This window comes from Panthera leo, chromosome B2 (genome assembly GCF_018350215.1).
Source record: "Panthera leo isolate Ple1 chromosome B2, P.leo_Ple1_pat1.1, whole genome shotgun sequence".
NCBI lineage: Eukaryota > Metazoa > Chordata > Mammalia > Carnivora > Felidae > Panthera > Panthera leo.
In genome coordinates, this window is record NC_056683.1 from 60,807,206 (window position 1) to 60,821,239 (window position 14,034).

At 36.2% G+C, this 14,034-nt stretch overlaps 1 pseudogene; it reads left to right on the top strand.

Annotated features, from left to right (window-relative positions):
• Positions 1 to 478: 478 nt before the first annotated feature.
• Positions 479 to 9,117, top strand: LOC122220700 (annotated as a pseudogene).
• Positions 9,118 to 14,034: the final 4,917 nt, after the last annotated feature.

Here is a 14,034-nt window from a genome sequence, read left to right on the forward strand (position 1 = left end):
ATGATTAAGGTGCAAAATCAGAAAAACCTCTTGTGTTTCCTGGGAGTAGCCTCTGTCCATTAGAGGGCTTGAGGGCTTAGTGTTAGAAGATTGCCTTTGGTGTTTCTGTGTAAGACACTGTCTGGGTTTTTTACAAACCTGGGTGACTCAGTCGGTTAAGCATCCATCTCTTGATTTTAGCTCAGGTCATGATCTCATGGTTTTTTGTTGTTGTTTTTGTTTTTGTTTTTAACTTTGAGCCCTGCTTGGGTTTTGCACTGACAGCGTAGAGCCTGCTTGAGATTCTTTCTCTCCCTCTTTCTCTGACCCTCCCCTGCTTGAGTGTGCTCTCTCTTTCTCAAAATAAATAAATAAACTTAAAAAACATAAAAAAAATAATTGAAGCTAATTATAGCATTCATAAACTAGTTTATTAAACTTTTGAGTACATGTCTGGATTTTTTTATTCCAATCTATGGCTTTAGGGAAGACATGGGGAATGGCTTCATGTAAAGCTTTAGCAATGCACCCAGGAGGTACCCTGTCCTATGGTAAGACCCATTGGAGATCATCTAATGACATTCAGCCTTTGGCAACCAATGTTGAACTTGACCCTGTCCAACAAATAGATGGATCAACTGATAAAGATCAAAGAAACCAGCGTGGTAGGTTTGGATGAAAATATTAAATTTGTCAGCAAATTGATGAAAGTCTTCATAAACCCTTGGAAACTCCTTGGCAATAGCTCTCAATTCAGCCTCTCTCTAGGGAGAATATAAAATGTTCAGGAGTATAACTTTTAGGTCTAACCTTGAAAAGGTTCATTGGAACAGGACAGTATGAAAAGGATAAAACGGGAAGATCTAGAAAGGTCTTGGGATATTGGGGTTAAAGAAGGAGTTTGGCCATAAGAGGGACAAAGAAAAGTAGAAGAGGGAGAGAGAGAGCAACCCGAAGCAGCAGGAGGAGGCTGAAGAGAAAAGTAATTCTGTAAAGCCTTATGATTCTTTTCAAACTGAGAATTTTTCTCTCTTAAGTTGGAAACAGTATTCTGAAAAGAGGCAATCAGTCTTGAGTTCATTTTAAAGTTTCCAAATACCAATTAAGCATCCTATTTGATTTGTCTGGTTTTAAATCTCTGGTTCTCAAGTCAAGTTCTGTGAGCTCAAAAGAGCCCCAAAGTGACCACTGCAACTGCAATTGATCTTTGGAATTTTCAGTCCACTGGGATAAATATTTATAAGAAGAAGAATCCTACTTCTTAAACATGAAACCAACTGGACTTGCTGAGGGAGGAACCTCTTGAAGAAACTTAGAATAAGAAACCAGTTCAAGAGGCTAGCATTTATTTGGGACCAAAGAATTGAAATTCAGGGTACATAGATTTAGATAGATGCCCAAACAGTGTCCTGGTTATAGGAAGTGGACTCAGGATTTTTATAGACATAAAAAAAAATGTTAGGTAAGTTGTTTTTAAGAAGAGTTCATTGTTCTGACAAGCAGGACTAGATTTGTACATCACTGATTGGTCAGGCAAAGTGGTCCCCAGGTAAAAGTTCATTTTTATCAGTCTTTTCAAACAAGATTTTCTCATTCTTGCTGACTTCTTGGTATGTTGAAGTTTGGCCTGGTTCAAAGATTTAGGACACAGGATGTGCAAGGCAGTTCCTATGAAATAGCTATTCCAGGTCTATTTTTAAAAGTGCTGAAATTATGAAAAGACCCAAAATGTCCATCGACTGATGAATGGATAAAAAAAAAAAATGTAGTGTGTGTGTTTACACATACACACACACACACACACACACAAACACACACACACACACACACACACACACGGACTATTACTCAGCTATCAAAAAGAATGAAAGCTTGCCATTTGCAATGATATGGATGGTGCTAGGGTGTATTATTCTAAGCAAAATAAGTCAGAGAAAGACAAATACAAATGAAAAATATGATTTCATTCATATGTGGAATTTAAGAAACAAAACAGATGAACATAGGGGAAGGGGGAGAAAACAGAGGCAAACCAGAAAAACAAACAAACTCTTAACAATAGAGAACAAACTGAGAGTTACTGAGAGGAGGTAGGTGAGGGGATGGGTTAAATAGGTGAGAGTATTAAAGAGGGCACTTGTTGTGATGAGCACCGGGTGCTGTATATATAAGTGATGAATCATTAAATTCTACACCTGAAACTAAAAGCAATAAATCAATAAATAGTAAAAATAAAAATGGCTCTACTTATGTCATTTTTATAAGCATAAAGCAGGTCACTTAATTTAAATACATTTAAGAAATTCTATTTAAATATAAGAACTTATTAGTAACTTATCTTTGAATATTAGAGAATAAAATTATTGAGCACTTTAATATACAAAGGAGGGGCAAATATTGGTTAGGGGCATAGCATGAGATATTTATTGCATTATTCTATTATTGTTTAATAAAATGTTTTATATTTATATTTTTAAGACCATATTCTACTCTATCTTTGCTGTTTTTAAACTTTTCCTCAATCATTTTTGGTGTAAGGTATTATATGCTAATATACTAGAAGAAAGGGCAAGTTAATGTTTTTCTCCCAATAGTATACTTTGTCAAAGTTTAATTTGTTATTTAACATTTTTGATTATTCTAATTTCTAATTAATGGTGTAGTAGTGTTTTTAGGTGAATATTGTAGGTTCTTGATGTCATGGGTTCCTTTCTGTGTTATGTAAGGCATTGAATAGAGAGACACTCTCTAGGTGAACCAGATAAAAGTTAAAAGCTAAATATTTTGAAATGAAATTCAGAATGTAAAAAGTTAATCTAATTGATTTTGGATCCCAATCATGTTTATGGTCCTCAATTATGTAAATTAGATTAAATTTTTAAAAATGCACATTGATATCATCTTTTCACCTGTGGAACAGATGTCCTTACCATACAAAAACACTAATACTAAATATCAAGACTGTCCAATATGTCTACATAGCATCATAGCTTTAGGATATTTCTCATGATATGTAATACTTTTTACTATGTCAGGCCTTTTGGTATAGTGTTTATGATCACATGTTTCATTCAAACACAATTAGATTTGACATCTGTCCATGATGATGACTATCTGAGTGAATTGGATTTGCTCAGTTTACCATTTCCATGTAATGTGTTCATATTCTGCAATGGTCAGGTACCAATGCCTACACAAGGAAAATTAAATATTAAATAACATATGTATAAGACTTAAAGTTTATGACACATAGTAAATTTTGGTTGTTAAAACACCACAGTGTCTAAAATATGCTATAATCTTAGGGGTGCCTGGGTTGCTCAGTTGGTTAAATGTCCAAATTTTGATTATGATTCAGGTCATGATCTCACAGTTTGTGAATCTGAGCCCTGCATCAGGTTCTGTGCTGATGGCTTGGTTCCTGCTTGGGATTCTCTCTCCCTTCTCTCTCTGTCCCTCCCCTGCACTCTCTCTCTCTCACTCAAAATTAATAAATAAACTTAAAAAATATGTTATAGTATTTTTAAACAATTTTTTAAATGTTTATTTTTGACATATATATAGAGAGAGTATGTGTGAGTGGGGAAGGGGCAGAGATAAAGAGAGAATCATACAGAATCCAAAGCAGGCTCCAGACTCTGAGCTGTCAGCACAGAGCCTGATGTTAGGCTCGAACCCACAAACTGTGAGATCATGACCTGAGCCAAAGTTGGACACTCAACTGACTGAGCCACCCAGGCACCCCAACATATGCTATAACCTTAAAAGTTTCCTTAGATTTCCATTTTTTAATGTATTTAATGAGAATCATCTGTAAAGTGTTATTTTTATTGAAGTCTTTTAGAACTTTGGACAGTGTTATGTATTCCTTATACATATCCCACAGAGAGTGTGATTTTACATATTTTTTCTTTTCTTTTTTTTTTTTCAATATATGAAATTTATTGTCAAATTGGTTTCCATACAACACCCAGTGCTCATCCCAACAGGGTATTGAGGAGGGCATATTTTTTCAATAATCTTTAGGAAAGAGATTGTAAGTATAGTAACTGTGCATCCCCCAAATCACAGAATAATCTTTCAAAGAAGAGTCTTGTGTCAGCAATTTTAATATACTACATATATAGTCTCTTTTTTGAAGATACCAGCATTTTATTTTGTTTTTATTTTTATTTGTTTATATTTGTTTATTTTTGAAAGACAGAAAGAGAGAGTGCTCAAGAGAGAGAACCCACAAACCACAAGATAATGACCTGAGCCGAAGTCGGTCACCTAACCAATTGAGCCACCCAGGCATCCCAAAGATACTAGGATTTTAAATGGTATCAGAATTCTTGCTGTGAAGAAAACTTTTTTTTAGTTTTACTTATTTTGAGAAAGAGAGAGTGTATGTACACACACATGCACACATGCACACAGGCAAGCAAGGGAGGGGCAGAGAGAGAGGAAGAAGTAGAATCCTAAGCAGGCTCCATGCTCAGCCCAGTGCCAGAAATGGGGCTCGATCCCATGACCCTAAGATCATGACCTGAGCCAAAATCGAGCTGGTTGCTCGACTGAGAACCCAGGTGCCCCAAGAAAACTTTTTTAAAGCAAAATTTCTCAAAATTATTTGCCCAACAAACTTTCTCCCATATTCTACTTTTGTGTGTGGGTGCGTGATAGCAACTATAACTGTAATCATAGATAGAAGGGCTAAACCCACCCCTGATTACCTTGCTCCCCTACTCAAACCCTGCAATGTTTTCTCAAAACCACAGAGTAAAAATCATTCTTCCTATGGTTTGTAAAGAAACACGTGATTAAGCTCCTGGTCTTCTTTCTTTCTTCATCTTCAGATTTTGGTTGGCGTCATTCCACTGCAACCACATAGAGTACTTCTGTCCCGAGACTTTTCCCTTGTTGTTACCAGTATCTGAAATACACTTTTATCAGATAATTGCAGCTTTATTCAGGGCTCCAAAATTGGCTTTACCATTCTATCTATAATGGCATTCCTGTAAAATGATCTTGTCCCTACCTTCTTATATTTTCTCCTAATATTGATCACCTACTCCCTGAAAATTATACTCAATATTTATATCATTAGTTTCTGTCTCCCACCACATCAGAAACATAAGTTCTATGACAATAATCACTTAAAGCTCCTTTGTTTATTGTTACTATCCATCAGTATGTAAAATATGACCAATATACAGTAAAACTAAAATATTTATGAAATATTTAGCACTCAGCTCATCAGAATTCTGAACTTAAAAGTTATACCTGAAACAAATAAATCTGTTTAAAGTGACTTAAATAAAATCAGTTTTGAGCTATCTATATTTTATCTCATCCCTGAATTAGGTGTGATTAAGTTAGTACTTCCAATATTGAATTTGAGGTAACAAAAATCTATCTTTTTATAACTCGCATCCAGTAAGAAAGATGAAACGGAGAAAAGGGAGGAAAATACTATTTTTAAAGTTTACTTATTTGTTTTGAGAGAGAGAGATAGCAGAAGAGGGGCAGGGCCAGAGAGAGAGAGAGATCCCAAGCAGACTCTGCACTGACAGTGTGGAGCCTGATGTGGGGCTGGAACTTATGAACTGTAAGATCATGACCTGAGCCAAAACTAAGTGTTGGACACTTAACCGACTGAGCCACCCAGGTGCCCCAAGGGAGGGAAATTATGTATTGACTTATTCCTAAAATAACAAAGGAATAGAAAGAAAAATGTGAAGAGCATTGGAGACACTATAGAACCCAAATGCATTTTTGTTTAAAGTGTTCAAAGATGGTTTTTGGTACTAATTAGTGGAAATTAAATATGAATTATTTGTGTTAGTATCTCTTCTCTTACTGGCAGTAGTTATTTTGGTAACACATGTAATTACATAGCTTTTTCTTATATTCCCATCCAAGACAACTCAGGATTATTAGGAAAAGCAGGGTTAGAAAATACAACACACTCTAAATTATTTCTTAAATCAATCAGATAATTAATGTTTTTTTCCCCTCCCACATACTATACTACAGTTGAAGTGTTTACTGTTAAGTGTAAGTTTCAAATGCTAACTGCACATCTGATGAGTCTAGAGATTTAAGCAGTTATTATAGAAAACTGACATGTTCTTATAAAAAGCAGAATTCAGTCTCTTACCCTCTATTTACTCAAAGGATAAGTTTTACAACTGTGTTATCACCACCAACCAAAGTTGATTTAAGAGACATGATGTATTCTTCTTTTTCTTTTTAAGGCATGACTTCCATAATAATTGATGCAAGAGAGACCCCTAGCAGCATCTACACATGCTGAACTCTTAAATCAATGATATTGGCTTCATTCCCAAGTAACAGGTGTACCTACATTGATTAATCCTTTTTTGCCACCAAGAAAAGGAAATACGATATCAGGGGCATTCACCCTGACTTTTCCAAATATTCATGGTATGATGTAATATTTGCAAAAATATAGGTAGCACTTCACATTTTCACCCTGCACTGCCTAGCCAACCAAAATGGATGGAGTCATAGGTGGCAATAAAGCAGCAACATGGATGCTAGTCAGGATGAAATAATACTTGGCTGGAAACCACAATATTGAAAACCAAAATCCCTGACCATTTGTCTATTCTAGTCACAGATTTGCAAAAGATATATGGAAAAAGGGTATACAAGACAAAAAGTTTCCTATTTTAAAAATTAATATATGATACCTCAAATTTATCAGCAACTTTGAGTAGCCACTGAGAATAGTTGGAAGAAATGGGTTCAGTGGTGCCTTGACTATGGACTCTCTAGATGGACACGTGAAAGATAAAAATAACCCCACGGTGAGATACCAAAGGAGGAAGAAAGCAATGATAGTCACAGTAGAACCAGTCAAATCTATACCTCAAACCCCCTCTGGGATGAGGTTTCTTACTAAACAATAAAGGGCAGCCTAAGATCTTCTTATCATATTGTCCAACCAGGGATATTACAAAGAGAGACAAGAGGATGATATGTTTCCACATTTTCAGTGGTCCAATGTTTACCACTCACTTGAGCTGACTTGCATTTGCAGCAAAGGATGAAAGGAAGAAGAAAGCTTACTCTCTTTAGAAGCCAAAATTTTTCCTACCTTTTGTTCTTTATTTTTAACCTACTGGGCTTAGAAGTCAGACTGTTTTCAGCCAGAAATATTATATTGGTGAAGGAAAAAACTCAACACAGTACAGTATCAGAAATATCTTACCCAAACCTTCCTGCATTTTTTATTCTTATTAATCTAATATTCATATTCACCCAGAACAATGGCATATACATTTTAGCCACAGAGGCCTCTTAAATGGAACATAAGAGGACAATTAAGTTGACTTTAAGAACACATACATTACAGAATGAAATTTTAATCTTCTAGATCCCATCTAGAAGTGCCGACACATTTTCTATCCAAACTCACTCGATGAGGGTTACACAGTGGACACTATATAATAGCATGATGCCAATAAGGAGGGCTTCAAATTTGTCCCTACCTCATAAACTTTGACAGTGGGAACCTCTCACATTTTCAAGTGAATCTATTGATTCCACAGTGAAATTAATGTTCCACAATAATATAAAAGCATCTGACCCACTCAGTTTTCTTATTCTGCTTTGTGAAAGCCAGAGAGGTTTCCCTCAGTGCCTATTTGGAGTTTCAATTAGCAGGCCCATCATCCTCTCCAGTGCTTGTTCCCATTCACTCCTTCACCACTGAATAACCCCAACTCCAATTTTCTTTTAGGGGCAAGAAGAGACATAAGAATATAACACCAGCTCTCTATGAAAAAAAAAATTAGAACAACAAAACAATTTCAAAATCATAGGCGACAGTTGCTTAGAATATTCACACTAATTTCTCTTAAAATATAATTTTTCAGCAAATCAATGTTTCTAGAACCCAAAACAATTCAATCTAGAATCATATAGATAATTACACTGTATCAAGCTTTACTAATAATTTTAAAGATCAAGTAATCTGGAGGCCAGACAAAGCAGGGAGAAAAATCATCCCATGTGACTCTTCTGTGGGCCCTTCCTTTTTCACATCATACACATGATTTCTGCTCCAGAATAATAGGAGAGGTTTTAATAAGAGGTTTACAGGTTACTCCATACAGCAAGATGTTATGAAACATCTATGTCCTATACCCCAGAGAGTTGCAAAGTTTATGTAACATTCCCTGTAAATTGTATTTATTTTACTTATGCAATTCTAATCCAGGGACATTAAGAGTACTGCATAGATAACGACTAGTATCATTCATCTATTTCCCCAATCAATTATCATATATACAAGGAAATTACACTTGGTCACCTGATTTTTTTTTCCTTCATCCAGAGTGTCCCCTCATTCATTAATCATGGAACAAATTGATCACACGGACAGGACCAGGCCTGGGCTCTGGTGGGGAGCAAGCCACTGCATCTAGCTAGACCCTGGGCCCTGACTAGCTCCTCTCTTCTGTGCCCCCAGGCCCATAGGCAGCAGCCGTGGCTCCTGGCCAGAATGGCATGATCCTGAAGCCCCACTTCCACAAGAGCTTGCAGCGAGTATGTGGCCACATGGTTCAACCAGCTGGCATGGAAGTTCTGCAGACACAAGGCCTGGCAAGCCAGAGCAAGCCCCATCACCTGCATCCCGTTTGGACCTGTCCGGACCCACCTGGCCCATCATGAGGTGCCCTATGAGGAAGTAGCACAACAAAGTATGAGCTGGCTGGGGTTTCAGCTTGGAAGAGTTAGGGTTGCTGGCATTGACAAGAAGGTGGCATGAGCTATTGGGATCTCAGTGGATCCAAGAAGGCAGACGAGTACACAGAGTCCCTGCAGGCTAATGTTCAGTGGCTGAAGGAGTACTGCTCCAAGCTCATCCTCTTCTCTAGGATGCCCTCTGCCCCCAAGAGGGAAAACAGCTCTGCTGAAAAACTCAAATTGGTTACCCAGCTGACAGGACTAGTCAAGCCCACAGGGAATGTCTATAAGCAGAAGAAAGCCGGAGTCATTACAGAGGAGGAGAACTTCAAGGTGTTGACCAATATTCACATGGCCTGTGCCAATGCACTGCTCTTTGACATCCAGGCAGAAAGGGCCAAAGAAGCTGTAGAACAGGATTTTAAAAAGAAAAAATAAAGTGCCGGGGTGCCTGGGTGGCTCAGTCAGTTAAGCGTCCGACTTCAGCTCAGGTCATGATCTTGCGGCCCTTGTGTTTGAGCCCCACATTGGGCTCTGTGCTGACAGCTCAGAACCTGGAGACTGCTTTGGATTCTGTGTCTCCCTCTATGCCCCTCCCTTGCTCGTTCCCTCTCTCTCTCTCTCTCTCAAAAATGAATACACATTAAAAAAAAATAAAAAAGTGCCATTGCAACTTATGATTAGTAAAAAGAGAAATTGATCATAGGCTGTTATAACTTTTTCCTGCCTAGTCTACTATCTAACCTAGGTCAATAACTCCTTATCACATTTAAAAATTTTTTTAAATGTTTATTTATTTTTGAGATAAGGTGGGTAGAAGAGAGAGAACAAGAAGGGGAGGGGCAGAGAAAGAGGGAGACACAGAATCCTGAGCAGGCTCCAGGCTCTGAGCTGTCAGCACAGAGCCCGACACAGAGCTCAAACCCACAAGCTGTGAGATCATGACTTGAGCTGGAGTTGGATGCTTAACCAATAAAACCACCCAGGCATCCCTCCCCCATCACGTTTTAAAAGATAGTGAACAACATTTTTGGCAATAATTTATCATAAAGAACATGGCTACTAAATCCAAGATGACCATCAGAATCTGAACAATCCAGTGGGAATAGGAACTATCTATCATGCATGATATTTAATTATACTGCCAGGTATTTATGTACCCAAAGGATACATAAATTCAAATTTATGTACATGATTTGTACCTTTGGGTATATGATTTGAAGGGATATATGCACTCTGATGTTTATAACAACATTATGAACAATAGCCAAATTATGGAAAAAGCCCAAATGTCCATTGACTGATGAATATATAAAGAAGTGACATATATTACTCAGCTATCAAAAAGAATGAAATCTTGCCATTTGCAATGATGTAGATGGAGCTAGAGAGTATTATGCTAAGCAAGATAACTCAGTCAGAGAAGACCAATACCATATGATTTCACTCAAATGTGGAATTTAAGAAACAAAACAGAAGAACATATGAGAAGGGGGAAAAGAAGACCACTAGAGACTTTCAATGATAGAGAACAAACTGAAGGTTGTTGAAGGGAAGTGGGTAAAAGATGGCCTAGATGGGTAATAGGTATTAAGGAGGGCACTTGTTGTGATGAGCACTGGGTGTTGTATGTAAGTGATGAATCGCTAAATCTTACACCTGCAACTAGTATCACTAGATGTTAATTAACTATAGAATCTAAATAAAAACTTGGAAGAAAAATTTTTAAAAAATAAGCATGGTATTAAGACCATATAACTCCATAGGGTTTTTGATATTTTTTGACCAGCTCTTTTACTCTTTTTCCTCCATCACTCACAGTTATTTGAATTTATTTATAGGTGTTGATGGAGACACTTATTTTCATCTATAATTTTCTACAGCCAAGTTCACATTTCCTAGTTGATCCATATCCATAGGTATTTCTACACAGGTATAAAATCAGAACTTCATATAAACTGCTACTAAGTTTCTAAAAATATTTTCTTATCCTGTGGATCATCATTGAAATAGTCAGATTTTTATTTAATTCTATCAGTGTGCATGCAAATCCTTTGATACACTATGTAACTGAGGCAGAGAGATTAGATGTTGGCTGTAGCACATTTCAGTTAAAATTGCAATGCTGTTTCTTCTCAATAGTCACACTTTCCAAGCACCATACATTTCAATTACCCAGGAAGGATATTACAAGTCACTCATCACTAAATTTGGGGTTCCATCTGGTTTGTGGATGTAACCATATATCACATATCATAGTACAAATTATATAGACACTGGGTTTCCAAGCACAAAGTCCTATATAGTACATAAGACTAAGTAGTTCTAAACTTTCCCTGTATAGTTTATATATATGTCAATCTGTTAAAATAACAATAGTATTAAATTATGATGTCTCTGTAATCATCAAAAAGGTATCTACCAAATAACTGAAATGTGGAGGGGAGAGGAGTAAAGAATGAGTTCAAAATTAAGTGACCATCGGCTTAATATAGACCACTATATTCAAAAGATGTTATATATAATCCAAATGGTTACCACAAATAAAAAAAAATAATAGGTTTTCAAAAAATAAAGAGGAGGAATCCAATTATATCATAAAAGAAAATTAGCAAGCCATGAAAGAGAGAAAGAGAAGAAAGGATCAGAGAAAAACTACAAAAACAACCACAAAACAAGTAACAAATGGCAATAAATACATATGTATCAATAATTCCTTTTAATGTAAATGGACTAAATGCTCCAATCAAAAGACATAGGGTAATAGAAGGGATCAAAAAAAACAAGGCCCATCTATATGTTGCCTTTAAGAGACTCATTTCAGACCTAAAGGCATCTGAAGATTGAAAGTGAGGAGATGGAGAAACATTTATCATATAAATGGAGGTCAAAACAAGGATGGAACAGCAATACTTATATCAGACAAAATATACTAAAACAAAGTCTATAAAAAGAGACAACACTATGTAATAATAAAGGGGACAACCCAGCAAGAAAATCTGACAAGTATAAAAGCACCCAAATACATAAAACAGTTAATAACAAACATAAAGGAACTAAATTATAACAATACAATAATAGTAGGGGACTTTAATACCAGACTTCCATCAAATAGACAGATCTTTCAAATAGAAAATCAACAAGGAAACAGTGGCTTTGAATGACACCCTGGACCAGATGGATTTAATAGGTATATTCAGAACATTCCATCCTAAAATTTCAAAATACACATTCTTTTCAAGTGCACAAGGAACATTCTCCAGAATAGATCACATACAAGTCTCAACAAATTCAAAAAGCTCAAAGTAATAGCATGCATCATTTCTGACCACACTATGAAACTAGAAATCAACCACAAGAAAAATGTGGAAAGACCACACAAAAACATAGAAGTTAATCAACATGCTACTAAACAATGAATGTGTCAACCAAAAAATCAAAAAGTACATGGAAACAAATGAAAATGAAAACACAATGGTCCAAAACATTTAGTATGTAGCAAAAGCTGTTCTAAGAGGGAAGTTTATGGCAATACAGGCTTACATCAAGAAGCAAGAAAAATAAATAAACAACCTAACCTAAAGGAGTTAGAAAAAGAACAAACAAAACCTAAAACCAGTAGAAGGAAGGAAATAATAATGATTGGAACAGAAACAGAAATAGGGGGCCTGGGTGGCTCAGTTGGTTAAGTGTCCAACTTCAGCTCAGGTCATGATCTCACAGTCCATGAATTTGACCCCTGCATTGGGCCCTCTGCTGACAATAGCTCAGAGCCTGGAGACTGCTTCAAATTCTGTGTGTGTGTGTGTGTGTCTCTCTGCCCCTCCCCTGCTCACACTCTGTCTCAGTAGTGCAGTAGCACTGTCTCTCAAAAATGAATAAACATCTAAAAAAATAAATAGAGAATCCCTGAGACCTGCTCAAGTTTTATCTAAGGGCAAGGGAAGATGGTCCTCATCACATGGATTCTTAAATGGAAAATGAAAGACAAAATTTTATTTCATTTAGAGCACATCAAGAGGAGCTTGCTTGTTCAACAGTTTGGTTTATATACAGGTGTATATATACATTCAATGGTATATATACACTAAATTCTCCTAAAAGGGACCTTATTAATATATAAATATAATAAAAACAAAAGCACTGTGTATTAATCATCTATATACTGGTTTAAATGCTGTCCTTGTAATAACAAAAATCTTTTACAAGTGTTATAGGTGTATGTAATTAGAAGATCATTTCCTATTTCCTGCCCGTTGAGAACACATTACATATAATTGGATGTAAGTTGACATATTTATCAAGCACATTTTTTTGTTTAGTGTTAATTAATTCATTTCATAGAAGGAGAAAGTGAAACATAATATGAATGAACTGTTTATCTATAATACTTCAAGAGTAATAGGCATAAAGTCAAGAAAACCAAATTTCAGGCCATAATCTTAATGAGTAGATAAAGATGTATCAGCATGATCCAGGAACCTCTGGGCATCCAGCAAATTGGCCGTATGCTAATTTCACTCTCAAAGCCATTTCCAGAAGCTAAAATGTAGCTGGACTGGGAAATACTTGTGCTCCTGTAAGCCTGGTATATCCATGTTTTTGAAACATTTGGAGACAGAGTGAAGCAGACCCAGGAGGAATTTCTACAACTCCCAATAAACAGGAAATCCCATTTTATAAATTACAGATTATCAAGGCTGGTTGCTAATCTTTAGGGCCCCCTTTTTTCTGACTTCATGCAGCTCATTTATGAAAACCCACAGAAGTGTTATAGAATATACTATGTGTAATCCCCAAACACATTATTATTTTTAATAATTGATATTTATATAGAGCCTCAAACTATATGCTTTCGAAAACACATTTGCCTTTGATTATCCCAACAATTTTCTTTAATTTTTTTAAATATTTATTTATTTTTGAGAGAGAGAGAGAGAGAGAGAGAGAGCGCACGCAGGGGAGGGGCACAGAGAGAGGGAGACCCAGAATCTGAAGCAAGCTCCAGGCTCTGAGTTGTCAGCACAGAGCCTGATACTGGTTTTGAACTCATGAACTATGAGAGCATGAGATAATGACCTGAGCCAAAGTTGGACACTTAGCTGACTGAGCCACCCAGGCACCCCGTAACAATTTTCTTTAGAGAATAATTTGTTATTCACATTTTGTATAGAAAGAAGTAGACACAAAGAAGTTTTGTGATTGGGTCAAGATACTTTCATTCATATAACAAACACTGTGCAATTCCTAAATGCAAAACAAAGAAGATGTAAGAGAATAAAAAAAACAGACTTTCCTTGTCATTAAGTAGCCACGATAAATATGCAAAGATCTACTATAAAAGACTAATATAAG